The following is a 20,000-nucleotide window of genomic DNA, read 5'->3' as shown; positions in this document are numbered from 1 at the left end:
GGTAGGCAGGTTGGCACCACCTAGTGCCTCCACTCAATTTCATTTCTCTCCAGCGACTAGATGAGGACTCAATATACACTAGACGGTTCACAAAAACCCTGGGAGTGTGAGTCCAGGCACCAGCCAATCAAGAGATCAAGCCGGAATAAAGATAATGAATAAAGAGAATGTTTAATGAACTTTATCAAGGGGAAAGACGTTATCCTACAGGATTTGGGAAAAGCTTAATATACCACTTAGCCCTGTTAGCAGCACATTACATATGTCATGACCAAATAGCAGCGATTGGTCAAATGATAAAAAGTAGCCGCCTACCGTCGAGTGAACGAAATCTAAGGCTGTGAGGTCAGACGGCTTCTACGAAGTGAAACAAAGCAAAACCGGCTGATGAATCAGGCTAGGTTTGAGATTGGTAAAAATACAACTGTGAAACAAGTATGTAATGAAAACTTTTCTGTACTCAGCCCATTCATGACTACTACTGCTATTATGACAATTTATGCCTCTCTTTACTGTTGGCAGGGATCAAATTGGTCAAAAATAGTGATGCCTGGGACATTTCTTGTAAAAACTGGGGGGGGGAATCACCGGTTTTGTATAAATGTGCTGGAACAGGGGACACAGGCTCAAAACTGGGACTGTCCTGGATAAATAGAGACATCTGGTCACTCTAATCTAACTGTACTTCATCTACGGCTTGCTGAGGTTCTTTTATATACTAAATTCTTGTGACTGCTAAAACTAGTAGCTCTCTGGCGTTTTTGTTTTGTAAAGGGAGCTCAGTGGAGGAAAAAGGTTGGAGACCCCCTGCTCTACAGTGTAACAGTGCTCTTAATTGTGTGAAGAATTCCTCAGTCATGCAGGTAGAATCCATGGCGAGGAGAAAATTAAGTTTGTCGACTAGACAAAAGTTAGTTTTTTTTCAACCAATCTAACTTTTGTCAGGGCGACAAACTGAATTTCCTCCTCGCCAAGTACTTTTCAGTTCACGTAAACGTTTTGCTTACTCCTCCCACTGTAAGGCTACGTTCAGACTGCAGGGCTTAACGCTCAATTCTGATTTTTTTGTGAAATCCGATGTTTTTGCGAGGTCGTTCACATTTCCAATTAAGTGCGACTTGTAAGTGACTCCAGTGTGAACATTAAACGAAACGAAAGTGTCCTGCTTGCGCACTGGAGGACATGATGACGTCAACCGCAGCGAGCGTGCTCTGTGTTTACTGGAGCCAGAACATGAACAACTTACTTGTTTTAAGGAGGAGATTGAGAAGGAGAAGGACGAGGTTTTTGGCCGTGGTGTTTTGTGGGACAGCGGCAGCGGCGTCCGTTGAAAGGAACGTGTGGATGTGGAGACGGAGCCAAGAGTGGTGATGTGCTTCACTTCAGTGACACGGAGTTCATTAACAATTTTCACCTACTTCAGTGCAGAATTGTGACATTTGTACCCGTAGGTCAAATGAATGCGCTTTGGCCGTTCAGACTGAAGTCGCATGTCAAAAGATCAGATATGTATCAGTTTCAGGAGCACATATCCAAGTGTCCTGGGTCACATTTGAAAAAATCGGATCTGTGTCATTCAGACTGTCATTAAAAGATACAGGTCACATAGAGGCCAAAAAATTGGATTTGGGTCACTTCAGGCTGCAGCCTGAACACAGCCTAAGTCTACAAGAGCTTTATGCATTTGTGTTTGTCCTGTATACACACATTACACAAGCTATTCCTTGAATCTCTACTTCTGTTGAGTCATACAACTGAGTCAGTTCTGATCTCTCTGTAGTCTTACTTGAGTAAAAGATTTGGCAATAGCACCTTTGCATTAGGCTAAGAGGGCTGATGCAATGACATTTAAAAGAGGGCCAGGAAGTAGAGCTGTGCAATAAGCCAAATGTTCACCATCACAAATCCTGAACTGAACATCTTTCTGGCTTTAGGAGGAAACTACAGTAATCTGCTTCTAAGACAGGAGTGTCAAACTCATTTTGGTTCGGTGGCCGTATCCAACCTACTTTGATCCCAAAGGGGCCGGATCAGAAAACTCATGACATATAAACCCCAAAAATAACAATAAGTTCAAATATTTTGTGCAGAGAAACACAAATCTATTACAGAAATCTTTTTTAATTGATGAACTTCTTTTATAAAATATTATAATATTATGAACAACCTGAAACTTTAAGAAAAATGCAGTTTCAACACAATGTTTTAACATGAACTTATATGTAAATAGGAATAAGTCAATTTTTTCTTGGAAAATCCTGCTCTCGGCTCCACTTTTCTCATGTTGGACATTTTTCTGATGAGGGTGTCACGGTCAACAGTCAAAACGATCGTCCTTTAAGAGCGTTTGGAAAGAGACAAGTCTTCATTTGTGCTGCTCTGGTGGGAGGGGCCACGTACAGAGACGCTGGAGACGCTGCTGTGATAAACACCACAGAAAATTACCAATATTTTAATAGAAAATATAATTAAAATATTTTAGTAGGAAATCAGCCGAGGGCCAGATTAAAGGTCTTGGAGGGCCGGATCTGGCCCCTGGGCCGTATGTTTGACATCCCTGTTCTAAGAGATCACTTAACTGTGATTGGTTAAATCCACCTGTCACTCACTACTCACTCAGAGCATGACGGAGATGGAGAAGTGTGAGGGAAAAGTATGTGTGTTTTGAAGAGCTGGATTAAATCTTGAAGCAGTGAATTACAATATGGTCAAGATCGCACCGCCGCAGAAAATCAGACCTGTTCTGTTTATTTTTCATCTTCACATCATCCAGTATTATACAAATTTACTAGTACATCTACTTGAAACAAAAACATACTTTAAAAATGATACAAATTAAGATAAAACAGGTTGAAGGTCCTCGTATCAAATGATTAAAGGTCCTATATTACGGAAAACTGATTAAGTTATGTTATAATATTGTTACCTCCTCAAAAACAAACCTGGAGTTATGTTTTGGTTCGTTCACATGTTCGAGTAACCCTTGTCTACATCTCCAAATCTCAAAGTGCTCGCTCGGTTCCACCTTGTGACGTCATGAAGTGGTAGTTTTCAAGTTAACAGCTCATTTTTCCTTTAGGTCAGTAGAGCTCGGCAATTCCAGAGCTGAAATCATCTAAATGATTCTAGTGAAGGTGTATGGAACTTAAAAAACACATTGGAGCACTTCCTGTATTACAACATGACATCACAAGGTGGAAGTGAGCATTTCATGTTTGAGAGAAGAAGCCTACTAAATCTGCAGGGTTTGTAGTAGTAGTAGTAGTAGTAGTAGTAGTAGTAGTAGTAGTAGTAGTAGTAGTAGTAAGTAGTAGTAGTAGTGGTAATAGTAGTAGGAGTAGTAAAAGTAGTAGTAGTAGTAGTAGTAGTAGTAGTAGTAGTAGTAGTAGTAGTAGGAGGAGGAGGAGGAGGAGTAGGAGGAGGAGTAGTAGTGGTAATAGTAGTAGTAGTAGTAGTAATAGTAGTAGTAGTAGTAAAAGTAGTAAGTAGTAGTAGTAAAAGTAGTAAGTAGTAGTAGTAGGAGGAGGAGTAGGAGTAGGGGTAGTAGTAATAATAGTAGGAGTAGTGGTAATAGAAGTAGTAGTAGTAAAAGTAGTAGTAGTAGTAATAGTAGTAGTAATAGTAGTAGTAATAGTAGTAGTAGTAGTAGTAGTAGTAGTAGTAGTAGTAGTAGTAGTAGTAGTAGTAGTAGTAGTAGTAGTAGTAGGAGGAGGAGGAGGAGGAGGAGGAGTAGTAGTAGTAGTAGTAGTAGTAGTGTTAATAGTAGTAGTAGTAGTAGTAGTAGTAATAGTAGTAGTAGTAGTAATAATAGTAGTAGTAGTGGTAATAGAAGTAGTAGTAGTAAAAGTAGTACTAGTAGTAGTAAAAGTAGTAGTAGTAGTAGTAGTAGTAGTAGTAGTAGTAGTAGTAGTAGTAGTAGTAGTAGTAGTAGTAGTAGTAGTAGTAGTAGTAGTAGTAGTAGTAGTAGTAGTAAGTAGTGGTAGTAGTGGTAAGTAGTGGTAAGTAGTAGTAATAGTAGTAGTAGTAATAGTAATAGTAATAGTAGTAGTAATAGTAATAGTAGTAGTAGTAGTAATAGTAAGTAGTAGTAAGTAGTAGTAGTAGTAGTAGTAGTAGTAGTAGTAGTAGTAGTAGTAGTAGTAGTAGTAACAAAATTAGAGCGCTACACTGGATCAGAAAACGTACACATACAGGTGCTCATCAAACCGGAGCTTAGATTCTCGTGAAGCAGAAAAAAGGACGGCAGAGGCTCTGATTTGCGGTGAATTTTTAAAAAATCACGCCAACGCGTTTCGACGTCGTCTTCATCAGGGTGACTGACACTGACTGAGTGAGCAGCAGGTGTGATCATTTATAGGGGTCGTGACCCCAGCCACGTGATAGTTAAAAAACACAAACTAAATTTCCCAAAACATTTACATATTGAATCCAAGTATATTGACAACAAACCATTCATAACACAACAGATAAATAGCACTGTTCTGTATAAACTGGAGTCTAGTCAACAATACAGAATCCCTTAGATTACACAGCACACTTCAAACATTATTTTCAGTTGATCATCAAGAAGAAGAAAGCACCAGTAATTTCATAACAACGGTAATGAGAAATACCCAGGTATTTGGTGGCCAGTTGTCAAGGACGGAGGCAACCAGTCCCTCGTAACTATTGGCAACAGTGTAATACAGACATTGGAAAGTTAAGGCAGCAAATAAGAGCAAACATGCAGGAGCTTAATGGGTCCCAATAATTATGGACACAGTTCAAATAGTTCAAATAGTTCAAATAGTTCAAACAGACAGAAAGGGGAGCTACAGTTATAAGAAGGGTGAAAAATCCACCTCTTCGTTCAGACCAGGGTGGACCGTGGCCTTCAGCGTGTGGATCCAGAATGTTTCAGTGGGTCTCCTCCTCGGGGATCCTCGGAGATGACCTCTGTGACCACACCCCTGAGAGAGGTGGGACTGCTATGACCAGCAGCTTTGTAGTGTTTTGCCATTGAGTAAAGTACGTTGTTGATCCTGATGACACATTTATGTTCGGCCAGTCTCTCTCTAAACTTACGTTTGGTGCGTCCAGTGTAAAAGCGTCCACATTCACATCGAAGCCTGTAGATGACGTAGGTGCTGTTACAGTTGGCAAAGCTCTGGCATGTGTAGGTCTTATTGCTGAATACATCCGTGAAGGTGTTGGATCTTAAGACATTGCCACAGTGACACACAACTTTTTTTGGATGAGGAAACCATATTATAAGTTAACATAGATCAGAAAACAGCCTAATATGGTCCTTTAAAAGTAGTTCAGCAGAATAAAAAGGGGTCATGTCTATGTTCCCTTATTTCTAAGTTTTTTCTCAAAATTAAACTCAAATCATTTTTTATTTTATTTTAAACAGTATTTAAAGGGATGATTCAGAGTCATTTCAGCCTCAGGTCTTTGCACCATGACCTCTACATTACATCTGGATCTGGTCAAGTGGTAATGGAGGGAAACAGGGGCAGATTTTTGACATTCAAATGTCTCTTATTCAGAAACTAGAGGGACTATTGAAATAAGTAAAGTATCAGAATGTAGGAAAGAGTTACACTCCAACAGGGTCAAGTTAAACCTGTGATATTCTTTCAAGTTGTTGACAAAAAAATGTTGGTAACAGAGGGAATGAAATATGCAGCACTTTTTGGGCAATAAATCCAATAGTATGTAGATATGTAGTTCTCACTTCCATATCCTTAACAAACTGGTTTGAATATTTGCTTCATATAGTTTTCTACCATATGGTACAAGATTAGGTTGAAAAACCTCTTACTTTTTGAGTCATGAGATTTTTTATTAAGAAAGGTCATGGTAACGGAGGGAAAAGTAACGGAGGGAAAATTGTACAAACAAGTAGAAGGTGCAGGATTTTACATCATTTGTTGCTTTTTTCTTCTGAATACTTTAATATTACTTCAAAATGAAAGGAAACTATTTCTATAAAATATGTCAGTCCTTCCAAGCAAATTTTTATCATTTTAAATACATTTTTAAAAAAAAATCATGTACCTTCATCAACAGTTCAAAGATGGAATAACACAAGATATGATGAAATACATCCATTTATTGACATGATTTGCAGGTCTTTGAAATTTGGGAAATAATTTTTGTTCCATGTTTCATACATGGTCTGTTTAAAACATATGGAACTTTAGAACCAAAAATGGTACAGAAAAAAGGTCAACAGTTTCATAAACTAGAGTACATATGTATCTGTTCAATACATTTTTATATCAGATGAATTCACTTGAATTTTTGGCCTTGTTGTTTACTTCTGTTTGACCGGGACCATCTGTAGTCAACTGCTGCTGGAGAATAACTCAGGTGTAAGTGACTAACAAACTGGGAGAACTGGGGATAAAATCTGACACAAACTGATGATAAAGGAAATGTGGGAACACAGGATCTAAATTTCGAAAAACAAAAAAACAAAACAGACGTTAGAAACCTTATAAACCTTAAGGCTGAGAGAACATAGGCGTGCTCCCGAATAAAAGCCGCTGGTACAAACCCTGTAGGAGTCCTTTTACATAAGTACACTTTGCAGTAGTTTGACCCTGTTCTGCTCTTCTGCCTCACTGACTCTCCTCTTTTTATCTGTGACGTGACCACCTCAGAAAACACTGAAACATGTGACCGACCATGTGACCAGCGCACATCCTCCACACTGCCATGGGTTAGGAGGAATCTGCAGTTAAAAGTATTTGTGGTAGTGGTTAGTAGCCGTAGTAACAGGGAAAATAGAAACAAGTCAAGTTATAGTAGAACAAGAAGAATTTAAGGCTCCATGTACCATTCGTCCTTTTGAATTTCAGTTAAGAACGAAAAACAATAAAACGGGAAAACAGTTTATTATTTCATTTTTCCATTTTAGTGTCAAACAGAAAAACAGATTTCGACCTCTATTTCCAAAATTTTATTCAAAGTCTATTTCAAACAACACAGACGCAAAAACAGTCACGGTCCCTATTTCAATTTTGATATTCTCTCTGGTTTATTTGCCCTAAAGTTCTGCTGCTGAAGGACTTAACTGAAAAATCATTGCAGTCTTGTGGCCAAACACGTCGTCTTTTTTTATAGCGACTCATTTACTTTCACCTTCTTAGAAAATCATTGTTGAACTTCATGATGAGAAACAGGAAGCAGCGATAAACTTTGTTCAGTTGATCCATAGAACTCTGCTAAAAATTATTTGTATAGATCCATGGTTGACAATGTAGCAGAACTTCCAGAGCAAATAAACCAGAGAGAATCAAATATCAAAATAGGTTCGGAGACTGTTTTGTGATTAGTGTTATTTGAAATTTATTTTCAATGAAATATTGGAAATAGAGGTCAAAATCTGATTTTTCTTTTTGAAAGTATAACAAAATATTTTCCAATTTTATTGTTTTTCGTTCTTAATTGAAATTCAACAAATGATACACGGACCTTAAAAGTATAATTCGGAATATTCTCTTTGGAAATGTGGGTAAAATGAACCTAAATGAATAACATTTCCATGGAAACAAGCAGGTCAAAATGAGAGTCAAGTTTGTGGAGATGCTCACAGTCAGAATGTATGTTTTTAATGTAATGAACATCAGAGGTGAATCCAGTTGTTGTTTTGCAAGTCTCAAGTAAGTCTCAAGTCTTTGACCTCAAGTCCGAGTCAAGTCCCAAGTCAAATACAGGCAAGTCCAAGTCGAGTCTCGAGACACTAGCCCATAAGTCCAAGTCAAGTCCAAGTCATTTCAAGTTTTTAAACCAAAGTAGAAACAAAATTTTTAACTAAATTGTACTTAAAAAGTCAAGGTATAATTATGAGTATTTATAAGTATTTGTATAAGTTGGAGAAATGCAAATTTTTCTTTTTTAAATGTCTTGACAAGATCTGTGTGTGAATCATTACAGTCAGAACAGAAAGAATTCAGATTTAAAAGTGCTAAATAACAGTTATTTTGACATGTAGTTCTCTGTTTTATTGTATTGTACTGTATTTACTGCATAGTACTATATATTACTGTATGGTACTGTATATTACTGTATATTAAAATATAATAATATATACAAATATATATATAACATATATATATAATATATATAAATAAATAAAACACACACATATATATGTATATTTTTTAGGAGAAGCATCAAGTCACAGACCTGAAGTCTGAGTCAAGTCCTAAGTTGACCTGAACTTAAGCTTCAAGTCATGACTTAATGTCAAAATATACCTGTGACTGTTCCAAGTTTTTGTCTGTTTTATCAAGTCAAGTCTCAAGTCCTAAATATAGTGACTCAAGTCTGACTCGAGTCATCAGTGTTCATCAGAGGTGGGGATTTGCAAGTAAGTCTGCAAGTCTGATGAACACAACCAAATTGGAACAAAAAAACAAAAAACAAAAAAAAAACATGCTTTATTTGAGTGTATTTTGGGGCTACAAGTGTATATAGTATGGTTTTATAAATGTTGTTATATGTTCTAGTCTGGGGCAGTGTGGGCGCTCACATAACTCGAGCATATAGGGCATGAAGTGCTCCGAGGGACACGAGCTTAACCACGCTGTTTTGATCGAACGACATTTGACATTATTATTTATGTCCAGAGATCATCTCCAACGGAAGAGAAGACCACACTTCACTGACATTGTTGTTTTTTTCCAGTTTTACATTTTAAAAACAGCTTTGTTCAAAACCCTCGAGCAGGTTAAAATCACCAATGTGCCAGCGATACTGAATCCCCCTAGAATTCCTTTGGACGCAGAAATAGCCAAAAGACATCATCATCATCATCAATATGTTGTAGGGCTGGGTATCATTAAGAAGTTGCCGATACGATACATATCTCGATACATAGACCACGATACGATACATACCTCAATACAGTGAGCTTTCGATTCGATACAGTATATATTTCAAATCAAATCGATATAAAATAAAGACTAAATCATGGCTGTGTCACTAAAAGTCTATGTTAAACTACTTCTTGTGCAAAGTTCATATGAAACACAAACATTTTAATCATTAAAACAGCAAAAATGTCAAATGTGTTGCATAAACGAGTTTCCTTCCTCTGAACAAACAACAAAACTGTAGCTCTGTAACAAAATAATGTAGTAAAATATACCAAGAAATACTCTTTGCGATATATTGATACAGCAGCCCATGATATCAATACTGTATCATTACATTAAAAGATACGATATATCGATATTTCAATATTTTTTGCACACGCCTAATATGTTGCATCTCCAACACAACAATTCCTGTTTTATAATATTTTGTGTAGATGTTGCTTCAGTAGCTTTAAAGTATTTGCACAGTGTAGTTTAGTCTAATCCAAACACTGAAGTTCACTGAACCCTGAACTGTAAACACATCAGCTCCTCTGAGTTTGGACGCTCAAATGTTGTTCCTCAAAGTGACACCACACGGGACACGGGGGAGGATTTGAAACGTATCGATACACGCCAACATTCAAGCCAGAAGTAAGAAGATGAAACGTGTAAAACAAAAAAGCAGGCCACATGTATCATTCCAAATAGGTCTCGCTCAGTGACAAGTACGAGTGTTTCTGTGGTTTAGTGTGTCACTGGCTGTAAATGGGTCCAGAAAACTCCACTTGTGTGAATGGGAGTGTTTGAGTGCAGAGGAAAAGAGCTGGACACTCGCTCATCCGTGCACAGAGAGGCCAGTGGACCAGACACAAACGCAGATCTGAGGGAACTGACAGCGCTGAGAGAGTCATGTGATTAGATTTGCAACGAAAGCTTAAATGGTACAATTTTGTTCAGTTAAAGTTAACATTTTAAACAAGTCCAGAGGCAATAACATGTGGAAGACAGGAGTATGAACTGCTAAACTAAAAAAAAAAAACTAAGAATCACATGCACTTTCAGAATATCTACATGATGTAGAATGTTTTCTCTTGTTAATGTTAAATCCATCTCGCAAGGGTCAAGGAAGTAACAAAAAAACAAGCTGGAAAATGGAATAAATTAAGTAAAGTTTAATTAATGGGAATGTAAAAGAGTAAATTAACAAAACATGTTCACATATGTACAGAAAATAACCTAAACTAAAAAAACAAAACAAGTCTCACGATACTAAACTGTCACGGTGTAAACCTCACGGCACGATATTTATTGCGATATTGTGGGGAAGCTCATGATATAGTGTAGACGCTCGTTATTAGGGATGTAACAATATCCAAATCTCTCAATATGATATTTTCACAATATACATCTCACGGTACAATATTTATTGTGATATTTTGTGGAGGCGAACAAACAAAACAGACAGACAGATTTTTTCCTCTTAAAATGCCTTGACAAGACTTAGTCCAAAGACTTAAAAGTGTTTAGAACTATTATTTCTTCTTGTAGTCTGCGCTGAAATGGAGCAAAGGATCATGGTCTATGTAGTTTTTTGTCTTTTTTAAGCTGTTGCTGCACCATAACTCAAAGAGAATTGTAATTCGATATATTGTGCTGGTCCATGATATTATTGCGAGAACTCTGACAATACTAGGGATGGGCATGATTAATCGATTAATCGATAATTTATCATTAAGAATTTCATCCATTACGTTAATTTTAATCGACAAACCGAGCCAGCAAATTCTAACACTGTGAGGTCAGACGGTTTCTACGAAGTGAAACCAGCTGATGAATCAGCCTAGTCAGAGTCGGTAGGAGCCTGAAACTTGTAAACTTCCTATTTGGAACGTGCCAGCTAGTGTGTGAACTACATCCATTTACAGTCTGTTTACATACAGTCTATGCTTGTAAAGAATAAAAAAATGCATGTTTTGGTTGAGATCCAAGTATCACACAAAATCTAAACTCATTTTAAAATCTTGATCTGTTTTTTCCATGTTTTTTTTTTTTTTTAACATAATATGGCATGTGGTCAAGGCTTTTTTTTCTTTTTTTTTGAAAGTTTGAAAATGAAACTAAAATGTACTGAACTAGATATAGCTTACTCATTTATTTTATTTTATGATCTTCAAAACAACAGCTGTGAGGAAAAGGATAGTTTTAGTATCATTCTGGGTATTGAGTTTCTTATATTATACTACATACTGATAATAATTAGAGATGTAATAGTAACTGAAATATTGTGATATCGTATCGTCAAAGTTCTCACAATAATATGGACCATCCCAATATATGGGATTACAAGTCTCTTTACTTAAATGAAGAATTATGGTGCAGTAATATCTAAAAAAAAAGACAGAGAACTACATAGACCATGATCCTTTGCTCCGTTTCAGTGCAGACTACAAGAAGAAATAACAGTTCTAACACTTTTAAGTCTTAGTTCTTTGGATTAAGTCTTGTCAAGGCATTTTAAGAGGAAAAAGTAGCATATTAACCGTTTTAGCCTCCACAAAATGTCATAATAAATATATCATGAGATGTATATTGTTAAAATATTGTACAGAGAGATTTGGATATCATTACATCCCTAATTGTGAGCCTCCCCACGATATCGCAATAAATATCGTACTGTGAGGTTCATACCGTGACGATATCGTATCATGAGACCTGGATATCGTTACACCCCTAATAATAATACTCATCTACAAGGTCAGGATTCTTTGCCCAGTTCTTCTGAGTCATGCCTTTTACGTGTACAGTATGTTTCTGTATTTAGTAATAACACACAGTGGGACAGGCTGACAGTCGTGGTTCTTTTCATGTGTTTTTGTTCGGCACGTGGCCACAGCCTGAGGCCTGTGCTCATGTAGATGCTCTTCACTGCGGCTGGTGCCACATTAGAAGCTTCGCCCTCAAGATAAACAGCTGATGCTGAACCAGAACACAACAAGCAAGAAGCAACCAGCTGGAAGAAGAGGAAAACAGCGGGCATGACACAGACTTTTATGGCTGCATTTTTGCAATATTACAGGGAAATTACTAACACAAAAAGTTCATATATGCAAGACACTATGAAGGACCTAAACATGACAGAACATAAATAAAGCACCAACAGTTATGGTGACACTAGACCAGGCATGTCCAAACTACGGCCTGTGGGCCAAATGCGGCCCTCGGACAAATTCTTCTTGGCCCTCAGGCTTCCAGGAGAATTGGCCCACATTACCTTACATCAATTAAAAATTATCTTTTTACTTTTCGAAAATCTACCTTGATAAAGCTAATATTGAAGATTTAATGTGTGGTTTTGAGGATTTTAGCATGAATAAAGACTGATGTCTCATTCTAAAGTGTTAAACATGCATGTATATCTATTATTCACTGTTTTGAGCTCACGTCTACGGCCCTTGATCGGCCCTCTGCTTCATCTGTGTTTAGAAATAAGTTTGGACACACCTGCACTAGACCAACCTAAAACATGCTACACAGGTCTCCAGGAAGAACAGCTGAGAGCTCGGGTCAATTAAATACAATCAATCAATGAACCTGCCCAGGGACGACCGGTGGAAATTATCACTGGTGCTACAACCTGATACAAACATCTCTCCTGTTAAAGTTCATGTAGATTGTGCACTGTGTCTGGCTCATTAAATAAATCAATAAAACTGGTTTTATTGATGTCATTTGTTTCATTTATAGTTTGGACACTGTGACAGAGGAGCAGTGCCTCTGCAGAGGTCACCGCTCTAATAATATTTCTAATGTGGTTGTCTTGTAAACATAAATAATCTTGTTATAATAAGATTGAGAATAAAGCATGAAGCCTGTCTGGTGGGGTTCACAACCTGCTTCTCACTACTTTGTTTGGAATGTTCCTCAGTATGGATTTATACTGACCTATCTCTATGGTGACAAGAAGCTTAAAAAAAAACAAAAAACTTCACACTATATATTTTAGCAATAAAACATTGGTAATGAACAAATGAAAGAAGGCAAATTCCCACATTGTGTGCAGTGTTGGGGACTAACAGATTACATGTACCAGAGTTACGTAATCAGAGTACAAATTATGAGTAACTGTATTCAGTTACAGTTACTGTTTCCATAAGTGGTAATTGGATTACAGTTACTTTGTTGAAATAAATGGATTACACTTCGGTATTTTCCTGTTTTCACATTTTGGGCTATTCCCTTTTTTTTTTTTTTTTTGGTCTAAACCCAGGTCCAAACCAGTTCTAAACCAGGACTAAACCAGGTCAAAATCAGGTCTAAACCAGGACTAAACCAGGTCTAAACCAGGTCTAAACCAGGTCTAAACTAGGTCTAAACCAGTTCTAAACCAGTTCTAAACCAGTTCTAAACCAGGTCTAAACTAGGTCTAAACCAGGTCTAAACCAGGACTAAAGCAGGACTAAAGCAGGACTAAAGCAGGACTAAAACCAGGACTAAAACCAGGTCTAAAAAAGGTCTAAACTAGGTCTAAACCAGGACTAAAACCAGGACAAAACCCAGGTCTAAATCAAGACTAAAATCAGGACTTAAACCAAGTCTAAATGAGGTCTAAACCAGGACTAAAAGTCAGGACTAAAGTCAGGACTGAAACCAGGTCTAAACCAGGTCTAAAACAGGATTTAACAGGACTAAATCATGCCGCGTGGACCGTGTCTCCTCGTCTTCTATCAATAATATTAAGTAAAGACTGGGCTTTTTATTGACAAAACATCTTATGTGAAGATATTCTCGTCTTTGCTACTCTACAGCAAATCAAGTAATCCAAAGTATTCAGATTACATTACTCACTTTAAGTAATTTAATGGATTACGTTACAAACTACATTTTGGGGTATGTAATCTGTAATCTGTAGGGGAATACTTTTTAAAAGTCACCTTCCCAACACTGATTGTGTGACATGTGACACTGTGCCACACATTCACAGAACATCCACAGGCAGCCGGTCCTGCCCGACCTCAAAAGTAGAGATATAACAATAACTGAAATATCGTGATATCGTATCATCAAAAGTCTCACAATAATATCGTGGGTTGTCACAATATGTCAAATCACAAGTCTCTTTGCTTGCAGTGCAGGTTTTATAGTAGCAATAGTTAATAAACATTCGGGAACTACATATCCCATGATTCATTTCAGCGCAGACAACATGAAGACATACGTTTCTGACTTGAATTCTTGGGATTATGACGGTAAAAATTCACACCAATTCACTAGTCAAAGTATTTGAAAAGCAAAAAAGTGTCCTATCTACAATTACATTATATCAGCCTCTTCAAAATATCACAATAAATATGGTACCATGAGATGTATATCGTGATAATATAGATAGATTTGGATATGGTTACATCCCTACACAACAGTATAGAGCATCTTTGAAATACTGAATCATCCTGTCAAGAGTTTCTGAGTATCACCAGATCTAAACCAGGCCAGTGCAGGTCTAAAAACTACAGGCTAAACCAGGTCAAAATAAAACTGCACTACTGCTGTACAATAACTCTAAACAAGGACACACTCAAAGAGACGCAGAAAGGTTCATTCAACGGAGATGAAATTTAAACTGCAATAGAATCTATTCAGCGCTTGTGGAGGAGCGCGGTACCCCAGGTTTGGAAACACTGGTTTAGGGGAAGAACTGAACAGAGCCCAACTTTTAACAAACATTTTAACATTTTAACATTTTAACTTTTTAACATTTAACATTTTAACATTTAACATTTTAACTTTTTAGCATTTTAACTTTTAACATTTTATTATTTTAACTTTTTAACTTTTAACATTTACCATTTTAACTTTTTAACTTTTAACATTTAACATTTTAACATTTACCATTTTAACTTTTTAGCATTTTAACTTTTAACATTTTAACTTTTAACATTTTAACTTTATAATTTGAATATTCAAACTTTATAATTTTAACATTTAAACTTTTTAAATTTTAACATTTAACAAGGGGTGTGCAAAAATATTGAAATATCAATATATCGTATTGTTTAATGTGATGATACAGTATCAATATCATGGGCTGCTGCTTTTTTTTTTTTTTTTTTTTTGAACCATATCGAATCGATTTGAAATATATCTATATATATTATATTATATTATTATATATATATATTATATTATATATATTGAATCAAAAGTGCACTGTATCCAGATGTTGTATTGTGGCCTATGTATCGAGGTATGTATCGTATCGGCAACTTCTTAACAATACCCAGCCATACTTTTAACATTTATCATTTTAACATTTTAACTTTTCACATTTTAACTTTTATCTCGGGGTGTGCAAAAATATTGAAATATCAATATATCATATCGTTTAATGTGATGATACAGTATCGATATTGTGGGCTGCTGTATCGATACATCACCAAGAGTACTTTTTTTTGTGTGTATATTTTACTAAATGATATTGTTTCCGTGCTACAGTTTTGTTGCTTGTTTAGAGGAAGGAAACTTGTTTATGTGACACATTTGACATTTTCACTGTTTTGATGATTAAAATGTTTGTGTTTCATATGAACTTTGCACAAGAAAAGTTTTAACAAAGACTTTTAGTATCACAGCCATGATTTGGCCTTTATTTTTTATTGAACCATATGGAATCGATTTAAAATATATCGCATCAAATCAAAAGTGCACAGTATTGAGATATGTATCGTATCGGCAATTTCTTAACAATACCCAGTCATACTTTTAACATTTTAACATTTTAACTTTTATCTAACTAACATTTAGGTGAGGCCGGGTTCTCTGGAGGACAGTGACTCTGAGGATATCAAAAAAAAAAAAAAAAGCTGTGTCACTGAAGACATCACACTCACCGTGATAAGAGAGAAACACAAAAGGCCGTGTTTATATTCTGTACGGAACAACGTGTGAGTACAGCAGCAGAATTTACGATAAATGTTGAGATTACAATTCATTTTTGAATGAAAAAACGGAACTAAACGTAACATAATCATAACTATGTGTATGTTATGATATGAGAACGGGAGCATAACACTGGTTATACTGGTTTTAAGAGAAGGAAGTAGACAGACAGGAAGCAGTTGAATCTTAATCACAACTTGAACAGACACAATTAATAACAATTAGCAAATGCTGCAGGTTTTGAAGATCCATCATTTTCTCCACAAGCAACTAAATCTCTTCTAGACGTGTTTAAAATGTGATCCTATTATTAAAACATAAATTGCAAATCTAACCGCAACTGAAATGCTTGTGTGAAAAATACAATAATCCATATTTAAACTAGAAGATCTATTATTATCATTTTATTTTTTGAAAACAGTATTGAGCCTTTTCCGATTATAAAAATGACTGAGGCAGCAGAGATTGTGCAAAATAGTCCTATTATTACAGGTAGCAGTGTCAAATAAAGTATACTTCAGTAAAGACTAGTGTCAAATACAGTATACTTCAATAAAGACTACTCTCAAATACAGTATACTTCAATAAAGACTACTCTCAAATACAGTATACTTCAATAAAGACTAGTGTCAAATACAGTATACTTCAATAAAGACTACTCTCAAATACAGTGTACTTCAATAAAGACTACTCTCAAATAAAGTATAAAGACTTCATAAAGACTTACAGTATACTTCAATAAAGACTACTCTCAAATACAGTGTACTTCAATAAAGACTACTCTCAAATAAAGTATACTTCAGTAAAGACTACTCTCAAATACAGTGTACTTCAATAAAGACTACTCTCAAATACAGTGTACTTCAATAAAGACTAGTGTCAAATAAAGTATACTTCAATAAAGACTACTCTCAAATAAAGTATACTTCAGTAAAGACTACTCTCAAATACAGTGTACTTCAATAAAGACTACTCTCTACTACTCTCAAATACAGTGTAAAGATACTCTCAAATAAAGTATACTTCATAAAGACTACTCTCTACTCTCAAATACATACTATACTTCAATAAAGACTAGTGTCAAGTACTCAGTACTTAAAAAGACTACTCTCAATAAAACTAGTGTCAATACAGTATACTTCAATAAAGACTACTCTCAATACAGTGTACTTCAATAAAACTAGAAATACAGTCAAAAAAAGTCAAATACAGTATACTTCAATAAAGACTACTCTCAAATACAGTATACTTCAATAAAGACTACTCTCAAATACAGTGTACTTCAATAAAGACTAGTGTCAAATACAGTATACTTCAATAAAGACTACTCTCAAATACAGAATACTTCAGTAAAGACTACTCTCAAATACAGTGTACTTCAGTAAATACCTGTCAGTATACTTCAGTAAAGATCAGCTTCAAATACAGTACACCTGTACTTTAGGGAACAGTGTCAAATGCAGTATACTTCAATAAAGACTCGTCTCAAATACAGTGTATTTCAATAAATACCAGTGACAAATACAGTGTACTTCAGTAACAACTACTCTCAAATACAATGTACTTCAATAAAAGCCAGTGTCAAATACAGTATACTTCAGTAAAGACTACTCTCAAGTACAGTATACTTCAGTAAAGACTAGTGTCAAATACAGTGTACTTCAGAACAGATTACTCTCAAGTACAGTATACTTCAGTAAATACCAGTGTCAAATACAGTGTACTTCAGTAAATACAAGTGTTAAATACAGTATACTTCAGTAAATACCAGTGTTAAATACAGTATACTTCAGTAAATACCAGTGTTAAATACAGTATACTTCAGTAAATCATACAGTATACTTCAGTACAGTGTTAATACAGTATACTTCAGTAATACCAGTGTTAAATACAGTATACTTCAGTAAATACAGTTAAATACCAGTAAATACAGTAAAGTACCAGTTATACAGTCAGTAAATACCAGTGTTAAATACAGTATACTTCAGTAAATACCAGTGTTAAATACAGTGTACTTCAGTAAATACCAGTGTTAAATACAGTATACTTCAGTAAATACCAGTGTTAAATACAGTGTACTTCAGTAAATACCAGTGTTAAATACAGTATACTTCAGTAAATACCAGTGTTAAATACAGTGTACTTCAGTAAATACCAGTGTTAAATACAGTATACTTCAGTAAATACCAGTGTTAAATACAGTGTACTTCAGTAAATACCAGTATTAAATACAGTATACTTCAGTAGGGACCAGTCTCAAATAAAACACTGAAAAAAACTAAGGTGCTTCAAATGAGTGTTGCCCTGCTGAAGGCCAAAGGGCTGAAACATGTTGGCGAGATTTGAACTTTATCTACGATGTGCAAATAAAGGCTTTTATTATTTTGTACCTTTTGAGCTCATCAGTGTGTTCAACTTTAAACAGCTTGAATCTTGACAACAACTACAGCCCTAAACTCTGTGTCATGACCGAAAGGACAAGAGTAACGATGTAAACACCAGCGGAGGGACTGTGTTTGTGTGAGACCCCCTCAAACGAGCTTCACAGGGGCCGAGGGAAATCTGAGCATCTCTGCTACGACCGCTGCCTCCATGACCCAGCTGCAGACACAAATCCACCTATTTTTACTCATTTGCATTTGCTTTGGTTGTTTCTGTGGATGTCAGAACAGGAAACAAGCATAAACTTCTATTTAAATTATAAAGAGCTGAAAAAGCACAGGAGACTTCACACGTTCATTTTAAGAAAAGCGTAGGATGAGCAGGAACAACCTGACAGCGTGAGCAAGGAGTCCCAAACACAGTCAATCTTTACAGAAGACTATCTATACAAGTGATACTTTATTATGTAACTATTACCCAAGGACTGACTGTGCTGGACGACTTCTCACTCACAATTATAAGATCCTGCCAACACACCCAATGATTGACACCGAAACATATCACAGCTAAAGACAGTATGGCTCACACCCTTTAGCCCACTGGAGTCACCTACAGAGGTGTTTAGGTGGTCCTCTGTAGCCCACTTGAGTCTCTTACAGAGGTGTTAAGGAGGATCTGGGAGGGTCAGGTCTGTTTGGGTTCAAGGAGGAGGAAGCCTGTAGAGATGGGCATGATTAGTTGATTAATCGATAATTGATCATTAAGAATTTCATCGATTACGTTCATTTTAATCGACAAACCGAATGTATGTTGCTGTGTGTAGTGTGACCAAACAGGTGTGTACATGTGTCTCTGCATCAGAAGGAGCGAGACACAGACAGTGGGTCAGTCTGTAACGAACTGAAGCACAAATGTGTATTTAACAATGTCTTCTACAAGAAATTCCATTCTTTCCATTGCGTTTGGGACAAGTGTGAGTCCATGTGCACAGTGTATAAAGCAGCACATATGTTTCTGTGTCCAGTGGGAAAAAGTTTTACCAGGTGAGAGTCGCGCAATGTGGATGACGAGTCCCCACCTCCCTCCCCCCGTACGGTGTCCTGGTTTTGACAAACACAAATATGTTCACACTAACCTGTATTCACCTGAGTCATGTCTTTTAATCCAACAGAAATTGACTGCATCAGCGACACAAGAGCTGTAGTTTTATCTTCGCTGAGTTTATGCAAATTAGTGATGTGGTTTTAAGTTTTGGTTCTGTGAGAGTTGCACAAAACTGAATTAAACACATTATAATGTCAAACAGATTGATGTGGCTCTAGAGTGGTTAAGGTTTATATGTCGTAAAGTTGAGTTTATTTATGCAGATTAGTGCAGATAGTAATAATAATGATGATCATTTTAATATAAAAACGTTAATGATGAATCAATAATCGATCGTTAATTCTTCCAACGATCGATTAAGAAAATTTCATCGAATGCCCGTCCCTAGAAGCCTGACTCCAGGAGCTGGTATTTAGGTCACAATATCAGCAGAACATTTTGAATATCGCCCTGACAACTGAACTCCTCCTGAGATATTTGAATGTAACCTTTAGCACAGTGGGACCTGGTGTGTCTCTGAACTTTATGTCCAGAGTTACTTTGAATGACTGAGCCAGTTATTTCTGTGGGAGTTTAGTTCATTCTGTGGAACATTCGGGCAAAGCAGTTACACAGGTGCAGGACCTTCCACTAGAAAACACACAGCGCAGCTCGACGTCAGTGAGTAAGTCACTGACATCATAAAACTTCCAACTTGCTTCACATTGATACTGGAACATAGAAATAATT

General features: G+C 36.2%; 1 protein-coding gene across 1 annotated transcript in view; it reads right to left on the bottom strand.

Annotated features, from left to right (window-relative positions):
• The window catches only part of ppm1h (protein phosphatase, Mg2+/Mn2+ dependent, 1H), an 85,810-nt gene that overhangs the window by 64,473 nt on the left and 1,337 nt on the right, over nucleotides 1–20,000 (bottom strand). The window lies entirely within an intron of this gene.

Source organism: Boleophthalmus pectinirostris, unplaced genomic scaffold (genome assembly GCF_026225935.1).
Source record: "Boleophthalmus pectinirostris isolate CB_2022bp ecotype Guang Dong unplaced genomic scaffold, ASM2622593v1 HiC_scaffold_2, whole genome shotgun sequence".
NCBI classification, from domain to species: domain Eukaryota; kingdom Metazoa; phylum Chordata; class Actinopteri; order Gobiiformes; family Gobiidae; genus Boleophthalmus; species Boleophthalmus pectinirostris.
The sequence above is the reverse complement of the archived record's forward strand: the minus strand, read 5'-3'. Positions and strand labels throughout refer to the sequence as shown.